This window comes from Pan paniscus, chromosome 23 (genome assembly GCF_029289425.2).
Source record: "Pan paniscus chromosome 23, NHGRI_mPanPan1-v2.0_pri, whole genome shotgun sequence".
Taxonomy (NCBI): Eukaryota; Metazoa; Chordata; class Mammalia; order Primates; family Hominidae; genus Pan; species Pan paniscus.
Window position 1 is genome coordinate 54,480,572 of NC_085927.1, and position 16,070 is coordinate 54,496,641.

Here is a 16,070-nt window from a genome sequence, read left to right on the forward strand (position 1 = left end):
ACCTGCTATATGCTGGGCACTGTGCCAGCCAGGAGTTTTCTCTCATATTATCTCAAATCATCTCAATATGCTGCAAAGTATGTATTTCTGTACCTTTTTTTTTTTTAGACGTAGTCTTGCTCTGTCACCCAGGCTGGAGTGCAGTGGCACGATCTCGGCTCACTGAAACCTCCGCCTCCTGGATTCAAGCGGTTCTCCTGCCTCAGTCTCCTGAGTAGCTGGGATGACAGGTGCCCACCACCACGCCCAGCTAATTTTTTTGTATTTTTAGTAGAGCCGTGGTTTCACCATGTTGGCCAGGCTGGTCTCAAACTCCTGGCCTCCAGTGATCTGCCTGCCTCGACCTCCCAGAGTGCTGAGATTCACAGGCGTGAGCCACGGCGCCCGGCCTCTGTCCCCATTTGACAGATGAGGAAACTGAGGGTCAGGGAGGTAAAAGGCTTGCCTGAAATCACACAGCTCCCTGGGAGCAGAGCCAGGATACAGAGCCAGAGCTAGCTGGCCCACAGCCTAGGGCCAGCACTCCCCTTCAGCTGTCATTCAACCCCTAAGTATTTGAGTGCTTGCCATGTGCTACGTCTTGGTCTGGGGTTTGGGTCATAATCCCTAATGACTGTTTTGAGTACCATAATCCTGAATGCTGAAATCCCAAAAGATCAAAATCCCTAAAGTCTAAATCCCTAAAGTCTAAAATTCCTAACATCTAATTGACTCCTCCAGTCATGACAGATTTGGGATTAGAGGTGATCAAGGCTTCTAAAAGTGAATGGCAAGGTGTTACCAATAAAGTTTGTTTTTTCCATTCAGCCTAAGGCATTTGGTGGAAAATGCAGACAACTGGATGGGCCACTTGATACAGCAGCCACAAAAACTTCAGCTTAAAAATGTGTCACTTGGCCCAGCGCGGTGGCTCACACTTGTAATCCCAGCACTTGGGGAGGCCGAGGCAGGAAGATCACCTGAGGTCAGGTGTTCAAGACCAGTCTGGCCAATATGATGAAACCCCATCTCTACTAAAAATCCAAAAAGTAGCCAGACATGGTGGTGAACGCCTATAATCCCAGCTACTCAGGAGGCTGAGGCAGGAGAATTGCTTGAACCTGGGAGGCAGAGGTTGCAATGAGCTGAGATCACACCACTGCACTCCAGCCTGGGCAACAGAGCAAGACTCTGTCTCAAAAAAAAAAAAAAAAAGGTCATTTGCCTGCCTTGGCATTCCTTCCAGCTGACAATATTCCAGGAGCTTTCATGTATTTATTTTTTTCTATTTCTAGTTTTTCTTTTTTTCTTTTTCTTTTCTTATGCCTCGGAGAGCTTTTAAAGAAATACAGCCACATTTGCCTGAAGAAGCCACTGAAGTTTCTGACTGGTTTGAATATAATTATGTGCACGTAGGATAGGAAGACACGTAAGGCTGGCTGGGCATGGTGGCTCACACCTGTAATCCCAGCATTTTGAGAGGCCAAGGCTGGCAGATCACTTGATGTCAGAAGTTCGAGACCAGCCTGGCCAACAAGGTGAAACCTCGTCTCTACTAAAAATACAAAAATTAGCTGGGCATGGTGTCGGGCACCTGTCACCCCAGCTACTCAGGCGGCTGAGGCAAGAGAATCGCTTGAACCCGGGAGGCGGAGGATGCAGTGGGCTGAGATTGCGCCACTGCACTCCAGCCTAGGCAGTACTGTGACCACCAAATCTGTGGTCTGCATGTGAGTGCATGTGGAATGATAGAATGCCCATGTCGGTGTATGTCAAATGATAGAAAACTTCCATAAAGAGCAGAGCCATGTAGAAAATGAACATGAACATATTCTCACAGGAGAGGCATGTTCTTAAACGAAAAAAAAAAAAAGCAGCCGGGCATGGTGGCTCACGCCTGTAACCCCAGCACTTTGGGAGGCCAAGGCGGGTGGATCACGAGGTCAGGAGCTCAAAACCAGCCTGGCCAATATGGTGAAACCCCGTCTCTACTAAAAATACAAGAATTAGCTGGGTGTGGTGGCGGTAGCCTGTAGTCCCAGCTGCTCGGGAGGCTGAGGCAGGAGAATCGCTCGAACTCGGGAGGCGAAGGTTGCAATGAGCTGAAATTGCGCCACTGCACTCTAGCCTGGGTGACAGAGTGAGACTCCATCTCAAAAGAAAAAAAAAAGCAGCTACTCATCGAGATGCAAGACTTCAAACTATAGTTAATAACAATGAAAGTTGGCCAGCTCTTATGGACCATCTCTGAGTAATAGCCCATAATCTATCCGAGTAATACATTTTTTCATATCGAGTCGTCTTTTTGTTTGTTAGTTTTCTTTTTTCTTTTCTTTTTCTTTGTTTAGGTTTTCTTTTCACTCACTCTTTTAAACTAGCAGCATTGTTTTTTTACAATTTGTTATGCTATGGATTTAATCTTCGCCTCATTTCCAATCCTGGAAGTATAAATTGCATGGAGACTTTTAGAGAGTTCTAATTCATTTTTTGCATCTTTTGCAAATTTGACTCCACAAAAGTGCATTATCACAGCGTTGACTTTGTGTGTAAGCACTGTGTGTGTGTGTGTGTGTGTGTGTTATGTAAAAATGTTGAAACTTCCTCAATGAAGTGACGTCCTTTTTGTCCATCTGCACTTGGAAAAGGTAAAGTTTCTCCAGATCTCAGCTCCCTGGGTGAGTGCACAGGCACTGGTGGCCCATCACAGATTTTGAACGGTCTTATCAAAAGACTTAGGTTGTTCATACAGGTATTCCAGATGACTGCGGTTATAAAGCTGGGTGCACATAATTACCCACCATAGTATTATTTGTTAGTACATTTTCCTTTTCCTTTCTTTTTTTGAGACAGAGTCTCACTCTGTCACCCAGGCTGGAGTGCAGTGGCATGATCTCAGCTCACTGCAGCCTCTGCCTCCCAGGTTCAAGCGATTCTCCTGCCTCAGCCTCCCAAGTAGCTGGGATTATAGGCACGCACCACCATGGCAGGCTACTTTTTTTGTATTTTTAGTACAGATGGGGTTTCACTATGTTGTCCAGGCTGGTCTTGAACTCCTGACCTCAAGTGATCCACTCGCCTCAACCTCCCAAAGTGCTGGGATTACAGGTGAGCCACCACTCCCAGCTGAATAGCCTGCTATTGACTGAAAGCCTTACTGATAACGGAAACAGTTAATTAACACATATTTTGTATGTTGTGTGTATTACACACTGTATTCTTACAATAAAGTAAGCTAGAGAGAAGTAAATGTTTAAAGAAAACCGTAAATAAGAGAAAATGTATTTACAATTCATTAAGTGGAAGTGGGTCACCATAAAGGTCTCCATCCTTGTCATCTTCATGTTCAGCAGGCTGAGGAGGAGGAAGAAAAGAAGGCGTTGGTCTTGCTGTCTCAGGGATGGCAGAGGTGAAAGAAAATGCACGTATAAGTGGATCCAAGCAGTTCAAGTCCATGTTGTTCAAGGACCAACTGTAAGGTCACATTCAGTTTCCAGGTGGCCAGGAATTTTTGGAGGATGAAAGTCAACACAGTATAAGTAAACAGCCTGGAACTGTGGAGCTACTTTTTCTCTGCAGAGTAAACGGCAGGCACGCTCACCACCTGCTATAAAAGATTCAGGTTCTCTGAGCTCAAGGCTCCCCTTCTACACAATCCCCTGAGTACAAAGCTGCCATTGAGCCCTATTTGTGTTATTCTTGGAACTGGCCCATAAAAATGCAGATACTCTGGCTCCCGTGGCTGCTGTGGGTCATGAACTGTTTCTTGTTTCTGACCCAGGAGTCTCATATCTTCTGCCAGAATTTATGGAATGGAGGCAGGCTCTTTTCTTACCTTGCAAATAGAGTATAATCTCGTGTCCTTCACAGTTCTTGGCGAGTAGGACCTGTGGCTAAGGGAATGGCTTCGTGACTTACAGAGGAGGAGAGTGTGCGAATCGTGGAGGCGAAACTCTAGGAGGAAAGAGAAGACAGGCAGCGAGGAGGAGTGGCAAGAGCTGTCTGGGAGGCTCTGAGGAGGGGACGAGGTCAGGGAGGGAGACGCTAAGGGGGCGTTGTCCCTGCTGGCCGTGTGGTGGGTGCGCAGAGCCCCTCCTGGCCTGGCCCACAGATCCTCAGCGGAGCTCATCCTGCTCACTGACGCTTTGTGCAGGGGACTGGGGGTGACCCTGAGAGGGGATGGGATCTGCCACCAGGTTGGCATGGGCATGTGGGCAGGCAAGATGAGGGTGAGTGCCAGGGCCAGGGAAGAGCTGGTATCCCGCTGACATCCCACAGCTCATCTGATGGTTCTGTTAAAACTGAGGTGGGCCCAGAGCCCTGCCTGCTCCCTCCCCCAATGCCAGGGGCCCCTTCAGGATCCCCAGAGCTCCAGAGGCATGATTAGGAGATATCTGGACCCGACGACCTCGGTCTGACCTTGATGTTGAGGTTTTGGCGGTTAACCCCCTTGGGGGCAGAAAGGGTGGCTGCTCTGAGCCTGCCTCCCCATTTCCTTACAGGCTTCATAGAGTCGTTGAGTTTGACCCCAGCCAGGCTAATGGGTGCAAAATGCTTGGACGAATGGTCAGCCTGGAAGATGGAAAACTGCTGCCAGGAGCAGTGATGGCTGCATGTAGAGCAAGGGCTTCGCAGTCGGCAGCTGCAGGTTCTAATGCTGCCTCTGCGAACCTCAGTTACCACGCTTTTGAAATGGGTCCATGGAGGGGCAGGGCTCAGTGGTGGAACTGGTTTTCAAAACTTAAGAAGCTGGACTGTCAGGCCGGACATGGGGGCCCACACCTGCAATCCCAGCACTTTGGGAGGCCAAGGTGGGCGGATCATGAGGTCAGGAGTTCAAGACTGGCCTGGCCAGCATGGTGAAACCCCGCCTCTACTAAAAATACAAAAAATTAGCCGGGCATGATGGCACCTGCCTATAATCCCAGCTGCTCAGGAAGCTGAGGCAGGAGAATTATTTGAACCCGGCAGGCAGAGGTTGCAGTGAGCCGAGATCTCACCATTGCACTCTGGCCTGGGCGACAGGGCGAGACTCGGTCTCAAAAAAAAAAAAAAAAAAAGAAGCTAGACTGTCTAGGCCCGACCCTCTCAGCTGACAGTGCAGAGAAGGTCAGGGCTTTCTCAAAGCCAAGTGACCTAGAAGCAGTTAGTCAGGGTTAGCTCCAGCCTGAGAGTCGCCTCCCGAGCTAATCACCAGTTTCTACCAATCAAAGTGAGGTCAGACCAGCAGATGGGGGAGGGGGAGGGGGAGGCGGCGGCAGAGCAGAGCCCAGCAGTGCAGGTGGGGCAGGGAAATGGGGAGCAAGCTGATTTTAAGCAAGCAGCATCCTTCAGCCACCTCCCCCAGGTCTCCTGTCTGATCACAGTTTGAACTCCCAGCCCTGGAGACTACATCATTTCCTCTGATAGATTCCCATCATAGTCAATTTTTTTTTTTTTTTTTTTTTTTTTTTTGAGACAGAGTCTCACTCTGTCGCCCAGGCTGGAGTGCAATGGCGAGATCTCGGCTCACTGCAACCCCTGCCTCCCAGGTTCAAGCGATTTTCCCACCTCAGCCTCCCGAGTAGCTGGGATTACAGGCACCTACCACCACGCCTGGCTAATTTGGATATTTTTTGTAGAGACCGGGTTTCACCATGTTGACTAGGCTGGTCTCAAATTCCTGACCTCAAGTGATCTGCCTGCCTTGGCCTCCCAAAATGCTGGGATTACAGGTATAAGGGTATGAGCCACTGCACCTGGCCAGTTTTTTTTTTTTTTTTAGAGACAGAGTCTTGGCTCTGTCACCCAGGCTGGAGTGTAATGGCGTTATCACAGCTCACTCCAGCCTCAAACTCCTGGGCTTCAAGCAGTCCTCCCACCTCAGCCTCCCGTGTAGCTGGGACTACAGGCATGCATCACTACTCCCAGCTTTTTTATTATTATATTATTTGTAGAGATGGAGTTTCACCATGTTGCCCAGGCCGGTCTTAAATTCCTGGCCTCAAGCCATCCTCCTGCCTTGGCTTCCCAAAGTGCTGGGATTACAGGCAGGAACCACGGCCCCTGGCCCCTCATCATAGTCTTAAGTGTCGTTGTTGCCTTTAAAAACCTGTTGAAAAGGGGCTACCTCTTCCACAGAGAGGGCAGAGAACCCTGTGTCTAGCTCCCTGAACTGGCACATGTGAAGCAGTATGGATTTGTGATGCTGGGCTGGTGCCAGGGCTCACCTGTTCATTCCACCTTTGCCCACCGAGTGCCCACCAGGTGCCAGCCCCTGCCCCAAGGCTCTGTGGCCAGAGTCTGATTTCATCCCTGTGACAAATGTTCAGGGTAGATAACATTAGTCTATTTTACAAATTATCTTTTTTTTTTTTTAGATGGAGTCTCACTCTGTCACCCAGGCTAGAGTGCAGTGGCACGATCTCAGCTCACTGCAACCTCTGCCTCCCAGGCTCAAGCGATTCTCCCGCCTCAGCCTCCTGAGTAGCTGGGATTACAGACACGCATCATCACACTGGGCTAATTCTTGTATTTTTAGTAGAGACGGGGTTTCACCACATTGGCCAGGCTGGTCTCGAACTCCTGACCTCAACTGATCCACCCACCTTGACCTCCCAAAGTGCTGGGATTACAGGCGTGAGCCACTGTGCCCAGCTTAGTCTGTTTTACAAGTAAGGAGCCCGAGGCCAAGAGAGACAGGTCTGCAGCTAGAAAGTGGCCATGTAGGCAAGTGGGGAAGGAAGGAATGAAGGAAGGAGGGAGGGAAGGAGGAGACAGGCAGGGCTCCAGTCCCAGGGATGGGAAACAAGGGCAGTGTCCTCACCAGGTTCAGTCCCAGTTGTAAGAGGCTCAAGAAAGGGGAGGACCTCAGAGGGCAGGGCAGGGGCTGCAGCAAGTCACACATAGAGCAGAAGTGCTGTGTCTGCTTTTCCAGGAGGACAGCTGCAGCCTCAGATCCCCCAATTACTCAGAGGGGCCAATCCTACCCCTGGCTCACGCAGGTGGGGACCTCAGCCCCAGACCTCAGGCTGCACCCCACCCTCCCCCACTTAACATCCTCCTGACTGGCTTTCTGCTGATGGCTAGCAGGTTGTTCCCATCTGAGCCCAGGCCTCTCACTAATGCTGCTGACCCAAGGTTCATGGGGGTCCCCAGCCTCCAGCCTGGGGGAACGGCCACCAGGGCCAAGGCTGGCTGACTCAGTGGACATCTCAGGCCAGGCCTTCCTAGTCTGTGCTCCCTCATCCAATCCTCCCAGCTTTTCAGGAAGTAAACATCACTCCTCCCATCCCGGAATCGGGGGGAAATCCTGAGCCCAGAGACGTGGCATGACTTGCTTTAGACTGCACGGAGAGAGACAGGCAAACGAGAAGTGGACACCCATTTGTGCCGTGATTCCTCCCCCAGGAATCTTTCTGCTACTCTGCTTGGCCTTTCGTGGTAAACAACTGGGCGTGTGAGCGAGCGGCAGCGTGCATGCCAGGGACAGATGGATGCAGTGAGTGTGCTAAGCCCCAGGCAGCCCAGGCACTGAACACCCAGATAAAGCTGCCAGGCCGCCTTCTTCCTTCTCCGGGAGAACAGGAGTCAGTGGCCCAGGGACAGGAGCTGGACCAGAAGGGCTTTGGAAAGCCTCTGAAGGGAGGCCACGAAAGGATGGAGGCAGAGAAGGAAGGACCCTGTGGGGAGTGGGGCCCACAGAACACCGCCTCCATCGAGGGCTGAGTAAGGAGAAGCATGTCGTTTGAATTAGAACGCTAATATGGGACAGACGTGGTGGCTCATGCCTGTGATTGCAGCACTTTGGGAGGCCAAGGCAGGCACATTGCTTGAGCTCAGGAGTTCGAGACCAGCCTAGGCAACATAGAGAGACCTCATCTCTACTAAGAAAAAAGTTAGCCAGGCATGGTGGCACACGCCGGTAGTCCCAGCTACTCGGGAGGCTGAGGTGGGAGGGAGGCTCACTTGGGCCTGAGAGGTAGAGACAGCGGTGAGCCATGATCATGCCACTGCACTTCAACCTGAGTGACATAGTGAGACAACGTCTCAAAAAAAAAATTCAACAAATATTAGTCTTAGATAGAAGACAGGGCCAGGTGCGGTGGTGGCTCACGCCTATAATCCCAGCACTTTGGGAGGTGGAGAGGGGTGGATCACCTGAGGTCAGGAGTTCAAGACCAGCCTGGCCAACATGGTGAAACCCCATCTTTACTAAAAATACAAAAATTAGCCAGGCATCATGGCACATGCCTCTAATCCCAGCTACTCCAGAGGCTGAGGCAGGAGAGTCACTTGAAACCGGGAGGTGGAGGTTGCAGTGAGCCGAGATCGCACCATTGCACTCCAGCCTGGGTGACAGAACAAGACTCTATCTAAAAAAAAAAAAAAAAGAAAGAAAGAAAGATAGAAGACAGAAAAACAAATGAAAAAATGTGAAAATAATGACTAAAAATGTTTCAAATGTAATTATCCACAATGCAAGTTTGCATCTAGCAAAAACATCAGCCCATGGATGTAAGAAGTTTAGAAAAATTCAAATAATAAATACAAAGCAACCAACATAGACATATTTTAGCTAAGCTGCTGAAAACCAAAGCTAAGGAGAAAGTCTTAAAGGCAGCTAGACAGAAACGGCATATAACATACAGGAGAATAGCAACAAAAATGACAGCTTACTAGTCATCAGAAACAAGAGAATCCAGAAGACAATGGAACAATATCTTTAAAGCACTGCAGAGGGTGGGGACAGCAGGGGACTGTCAGACTGGAATTTTAGATCCAGCAAAAATGTCCTTTAAAAATACTGGCAGCCTGGGTGCAGTGGCTCACACCTGTAATCTCAGCACTCTAGGACACTGGGGCGGGAGGATTGCTTGACGGCAGGAATTTGAGGTTACAGTGAGCTATGATTGCACTGCTGCATTCCAGCCTGGGTGAAAAAGCAAGACCCTATCTCAAAAATGAATACGTTAATTAATTAAAAATAAAGGTAAACTAAAGTCATTTCTGGTTAAATACAAGCTAACTTCTTCACTACCAGGTGTAAACTAAAAGAACTTCTAGAGGGGCCAGGCACGGTGGCTCATGCCTGTAATCCCAGCACTTTGGGATGCCGAGGTGGGCAGATCACTTGAGTCCAGGAGTTCGAGACCAGCCTGGCCAACATGGTGAGACCCTGTCTCTACTAAAAATACAAAAATTACCCAAGCATGGTGGCACATGCCTGTAATCCCAGCTACTCAGGAGGCTGTGGCAGGAAAATTGCTTGAACCCAGGAGGTGGAGGTTACAGTGAGCAGAAATCACACCATTGCACTTTAGCCTAGGCAACAGAGTGAAAGCCTCTCTCAAAAAAAATTTTAAAAAAAAGGAACTTCTAGAGGAACTTCAAGAACTTCTAGAGGGCTGAAGGAAAATTATGCAAGATGAAAACTCAGATATAGAAAAAGGGATGAAGAGCAATGGAAATAAGTATATGGATAGATATAGAATACTATTTTCTTCTTTTCAATTTCTTTAAAAGACAATTGACTATATAAAGCAAAATAATAATGTATTGTGGGGGTTACAATATATTTTCAGGTAAAATATATAACAAAACAATAACACAAAGGATGAAGGAATTAGAGGATGATTTTGTAAGGTTCTCACATTTTCTATTAATTCAAGGTAATCTGTGATGAGTTAAAAATACACATTGCCAGCCAGGCACAGTGGCTCACACCTGTAATCCCAGCACTTTGGGAGGCCGAGGCTGGCAGATCACAAGGTCAGGAGTTCGACACCAGCCAGGCCAACATAGTGAAACCCTGTCTCTATTTAAAAATACAAAAAATTAGCTGGGCATGGTGGCGGGCACCTGTAATCCCAGCTACTCGGGAGGCTGAGGCAGAAGAATCTCTTGAACCCAGGAGGCAGAGGTTACAGGGAGCCAAGACCGCGCCATTGCACTCCAGCCTGGGCAACAGTGCAAGACTCTGTCTCAAAAAAAAAAAATACACATTGCCTTTTCCCTCCACGATTTCTCTCTACTCCCGTGAGTTACTTGACTCTGGGGGCTCCGTTTGTCTGCCTGCAAGCTACACATTTCCCAGGACCACACCGCTGGCCTCTGTCACGAGCAGACTCCTTCTGATGGCCCTACTGCACAGGCGGGAACATCCTTCCCCCATCTTCAGAAAGTTTGAAGAGTGGAGAAGAGGGGAACGTGAACATGAGGAGGAGACTCCACGTGGAGCTGAAGTACCAGACCCCACCCGCTCTTCTAAAACTTGTCTTGGACAATTGCCAATCAAGTGATGGAAAAATTGAGGGCTTTACAGTTGAATTTGTGAACTTAGAGTTCCTCCATTTAATAACTGCAGGCTTGATTTCATTTTCAAATCTCCCCTGGCTGCCACGACAATAGAGTCTTTGGAGATCTGGACATGTTAGAAACTCACACATCTAAACTTGGATGGAAATACACTGAAAGATATCAGAACTTTAGAACCTTTGAAAAAGTTGGAACGTCTAAAGAGCCTGGACCTCTTAAACCGTGAGGTTACTAGCCTGAATGAAGACTGGGAGAGGGTCTTCAAGCTCCTGCCCAAGCTGACCTACCCTGATCACTATGACCAAGAGGACCAGGAAGCCCCCAACTCAGATGCTGAGGGGGATGATGTAGATGATGAAGAGGAGGATGAAGAAGGAGGAAATGAGGAAAATGAGGAGGATAAGGATAGTGAAGAGGAAGAGTTTGATGGAGACGAGGATGAAGATGAAAGTGAAGATGTAGACTATGAAGAAGGTGAATATGAAAGTGAAGATGTAGACTGTGAAGAAGATGAAAATGAAAGTGACGATGTAGACTGAAGAAGGTGAAGATGAAAGTGAAGATGTAGACTGTGAAGAAGGTGATAACGAAAGTGAAGATGTAGACTGTGAAGAAGGTGAAGATGAAAGTGAAGATGTAGACTGTGAAGAAGGTAAGATGAAAGTGAAGATGTAGACGGTGAAGAAGGTGATGACGAAAGTGAAGATGTAGACTGTGAAGAAGGTGACGATGAAAGTGAAGATGTAGACTGTGAAGAAGGTGAAGATGAAAGTGAAGATGTAGACTGTGAAGAAGGTAAGATGAAAGTGAAGATGTAGACTGTGAAGAAGGTGAAGATGAAAGTGAAGATGTAGACTGTGAAGAAGGTGAAGATGAAAGTGAAGATGTAGACTGTGAAGAAGGTAAGATGAAAGTGAAGATGTAGACTGTGAAGAAGGTAAGATGAAAGTGAAGATGTAGACTGTGAAGAAGGTGAAGATGAAAGTGAAGATGTAGACGGTGAAGAAGGTGATGATGAAAGTGAAGATGTAGACTGTGAAGAAGGTGATGATGAAAGTGAAGATGTAGACGGTGAAGAAGGTGAAGATGAAAGTGAAGATGTAGACTGTGATGAAGGTAAGATGAAAGTGAAGATGTAGACTGTGAAGAAGGTGAAGATGAAAGTGAAGATGTAGACTGTGAAGAAGGTGATGACGAAAGTGAAGATGTAGACTGTGAAGAAGGTAAGATGAAAGTGAAGATGTAGACTGTGAAGAAGGTGAAGATGAAAGTGAGGATGTAGACTGTGAAGAAGGTGAAGATGAAAGTGAAGATGTAGACTGTGAAGAAGGTGATTACGAAAGTGAAGATGTAGACTGTGAAGAAGGTGAAGATGAAAGTGAAGATGTAGACTGTGAAGAAGGTGAAGATGAAGTCAGTGAGGAGGAAGAAGAATTTGGACATGATGAAGGGGTCAATGAAGAAGAATATAAAATACGTAACAGATGGTGGGCCTAAACCCAACTATATCAGTAACTACATTAAATGTAAATGGAATAAATGCTCCAATTAAAAGGTGGTAATTGACTGAGCGCAGTGGCTCACGCCTATAATTGCAGCACTTTGGGAGGCCAAGGCGGGTGGATCACCTGAGGCCAGAAGTTTGAGACCAGCCTGGCCAACATAGTGAAACCCCATCTCTACTAAAAATACAAAAAAAATGGCTAGGCATGGTGGCTCACACCTGTAATCCCAGCACTTTGGGAGGCCAAGGCAGGTGGATCACGAAGTCAGAAGTTTGAGACCAGCCTGGCCAACATGGTGAAACCCCGTCTCTACTAAAAATACAAAAATTAGCCAGGCCTGGTGGTACATGCCTATAATCCCAGCTACTCAGGAGGCTGAGGCAGAAGAATCGCTTGAAACCGGAAGGAGGAGGTTGCAGTGAGCCAAGATTGCGCCACTTCACTCAAGCCTGGACAACAAGAGCGAAACTCCATCTCAAAAAAAAAAAAAAAAAATTAGCCGGGTGTGGTGGTGGACGCCTGTAACCCCAGCGACTCCTACTAAGGCAGGGGAATCGCTTGAACCCAGGAGGTTGAGGTTGCAGTGAATGGAGATTGTGCCACTGCACTCCAGTCTGGACAGCAAGAGCAAGACTCTGTCTCAAAAAAAAAAAAAAAAAAAAAAGAACAAGCTCAATAATTGAAAGAAGGTATAAAAGGCCAGGTCCAGTGGCCCACACCTATAATCCCAGCACTTTGGGAGACCAAGGCCAGGAGTTAGAGACCAGCCTGGCCAACATGGCAAAACCTCATCTCTGCTAAAAATACAAAAATTAGCCGAGCCTGGTGGTGGATGCCTGTAATCCCAGCTATTCAGGAGGCTGAGACATGAGAATCACTTGAACTTGGGAGGAAGAGTTTGCAGTGAGCTGCTATGCCACCACTGCACTCCAGCCTGGGTGACAGAGCAAGACTCTGTCTCAAAAAAATATAAAAGAAGCTATAAAAATAAAATAGGCCAGGCGCGGTGGCTCACGCCTATAATCCCAGCAATTTGGGAGGCCGAGGGGGGCAGATCACGAGGTCAGGAGATTGAAACCATCCTGGCTAACACGGTGAAACGCTGTCTCTACTAAAAATACAAAAAATTAGCCAGGCATGGTGGCGGGCACCTGTAGTCCCAGCTGCTTGGGAGGCTGAGGCAGGAGAATGGCGTGAACCCGGGAGGCAGAGCTTGAGGTGAGCCGAGATCGCGCCACTGCACTCTATCCTGGGCGACAGAGCAAGACTCCATCTCAAAAATAAATAAATAAAATAAATAAAAATAAAAATAAAATAAAATTGAGGCAGGAGGATCACTTGAGCCCAGAAGCTCAAGACCAGCCTGGGCAACATAGTGGGACCCTGTTTCTACAAAAACATTAAAACATTAGCCAGGTGTGATGGGGTACACCTGTAGTCCCAGCTCTTTGGAAGGATGAGATGGGAGAATCACTTGAGCCCAGGAGGTAGAGGCTGCAATGAGCCATGACCACACCACTGGATTCCAGCCTGGGTGACAGAGTTGAGACCTTGTCTCAAAAAAATAAATAAATAAAAATAAAAATTAGGCCAGGCACAGCAGCTCACATTTATAGTCCCAGCACTTTGGGAGGCTGAAGCAGCAGATTGCTTGAGCCCAGGAGTTCAAGACCAGCCTGGGGAACATGACAAAAACCTGTCTCTACCAAAAATACAAAAAAGTAGGCAGGTGTGGTGGCACATGCCTGTAGTCCCAGCTACTTGGGAGGCTGAGGTGGGTGGATGGCTTGAGCCCAGGAGGTTAAGGCTGCAGTGAGCTGTGATCATGCCATTGCACTCCAACCTGGGCAACAGAGCAAGATTCTGTCTCAAATAAATAAATAAATAAATAATTTGAATTTAAATTAGATTAAATTAAACCCAATATAAGCAGAAGGATGGAAATAAAGATGAGAGAAAATGAATAAAATTACAAACAAAAAGATAGAGAAAATTGTGACAAAACCATGGCCCCTCAAAGATGTCCCTGTCCTAATCTCTGGAGTCTGTCAACATGTTACGATTCATGGCAAAGAGGTATTAAGATTGCAGGTTAAATTAAGGCTGCTAAAATAGGGAGATCGTCCTGAATTATTCAGGTGGGCCCAACGTAATCACGAGGTTCTTAAAAGTGGAAGTAGAGGCTGGGCGCGGTGGCTCATGCCTGTAATCCCAGCAGTTTGGGAGGCTAAAGCAAGTGGATCATTTGAGGTCAGGAGTTCGAGAGCAGCCTGGCCAACATGGTGAAACCTCGTCTCTACTAAAAATACAAAAAAAAAAAAAAAAATAGCATGCCTGTAATCCCGGCTACTAGGGGAGACTGAGACAGGAGAATCACTTGAACCCGGAAGATGGAGGTTGCACGGAGCTGAGATCGCGCCACTGAACACTCCAGCCTGCGCAACAAAACAGGACTCTTCTCAAAAAAAAAAAAAAAAGTAGAAATAGAGGCAGAAGAGGGCAATGATGAGATGTAAGAAAGATTCAGCTCACCATTGCTGGCTGTGAAGATGGAGGGAAGGGCACATGAACCAAGAAACGTGGGCAGCCTCTAAAAGCTGAAAAAGACAGGGGAGGGATTCTCTCTGAGAGCCTCCAGAAAGGGACACAGCCCTGCAAACATCTTGATTTGAGCCAGTGAGGCCCATGTTAGACTTCTAACCTTCAAAACCATAGATAATAAATTTCTGTTGATTGAAGCTATTAAGTTTGTAGTTCTGTGTTACAGCAGCAATAGTAAACTAATACAAAAATGAACAAAACCCAATTGTTGGTTCTTTGGCTTTTTGAAAAGATGAACAAAATAACTAAAAACCTGATAACATTGTCCAAGAAAAAGAGAGAAAATACAAATTAACAATACTGGGAAAGAAAGAGGGGATATCATTACAGATTCTACAGACATTAAGAAGATAATAGGGGAGGCTAGGCACAGTGGCTCACACATGTAATCCCAGCACTTTGGGAGGCCAAGGCAGGTGACCTCACCTGAGGTCAGAAGTCCAAGACCACCCTGACCAACATGATGAAATCCCATCTTTACTAAAAATACCAAAACATTAGCTGGGTGTGGTGGCGGGCGCCTGTAATCCTAGCTACTTGGGAGGCTGAAGCAGGAGAATTGCTTGGACCCGGGAGGCAGAGGTTGCAGTGAGCCAAGATCACACCACTGCACTCCAGCCTAGGCAGAAGAGTGAGACTCTGTCTTAAAAAAAATAAAATAAAATAAAAATAAAAATAAATTAAAAAAAGATAATAGGGGAACATTATGAACAACTTTACAGCAATAAATTTGACAACACATGTGAAATTAATAAATTTGACAACAGATGTGAAATTAATAAATTCCACAACACGTGTGAAATTAATAAATTCCTTGAAAAACATAACTTACCAAATCTGACACAGGAGAAACTAAAAGAATCTGAAGAGCCTTATATTTAGTAAGGAAATTTAGATTTGTAATTAAAACTACCTCACAAAGAAAACTTCAGGTTCTAATGGCTTTTCTAGCACACTTTTTTTTTTTTTTTTTTTGAGATAGAGTCTCACTCTGTCACCCATACTGGAGTACAGTGGTGTGATGTCGGCTCACTGCAGCCTTTGCCTCCTGGTTCAAGCGATTCTCCTGCCTCAACCTCCGGAGTAGCTGGGATTACAGGTGTGCACTACGACACCTGGCTAATTTTTGTATTTTTAGTAGAGATGGGGTTTCACCATGATGGCCAGGTTGGTCTCAAACTCCTGACGTTAAGCAATTCATTTGCCTCACCCTCCCAAAGTGCTGGGATTACAGACATGAGCCACCATGCCCGGCCTCTAGCACATATTTAAGGAAGAAATAATGTAACCAGTCTTATGGAAACAGGAAAGCAAGAGGGAGAGAAGGAAGGAGGGAAGGAAGGAAGGAAGGAGGGAAGGAAGGAAGGAAGGAAGGAAGGAAGGAAGGAAGGAAGGAAGGAAGGAAGGGGAAGGGAAGGGAGGGGAGGGGAGGGGAGGGAGGAAGGGATGGAGTGGAGAGAGGGAAGGGAAGGGGAGGGGAGGGGAGGGGAGAAAGAAAGAAAATTACAGACCAGTATCCCTCAACATATCCTCAACACAATTGTAGCCCATGGAATCCCCCAATATATACAAAGGGTGAAGAATCCTGGCCAAATGCGATTTCTCCCAGAAATGTAAGGTTACTTGAATATTTGAAATCAATCAGTGTGATTTGCATCATTGATAGAATAAACACTTGATTTCAGGCCGGGC

At 47.0% G+C, this 16,070-nt stretch overlaps 1 pseudogene; it reads left to right on the forward strand.

Annotated features, from left to right (window-relative positions):
* Positions 1–4,623: 4,623 nt before the first annotated feature.
* Positions 4,624–15,677, forward strand: LOC134730174 (acidic leucine-rich nuclear phosphoprotein 32 family member B-like; annotated as a pseudogene).
* The last annotated feature ends 393 nt before the right edge of the window (positions 15,678–16,070 follow it).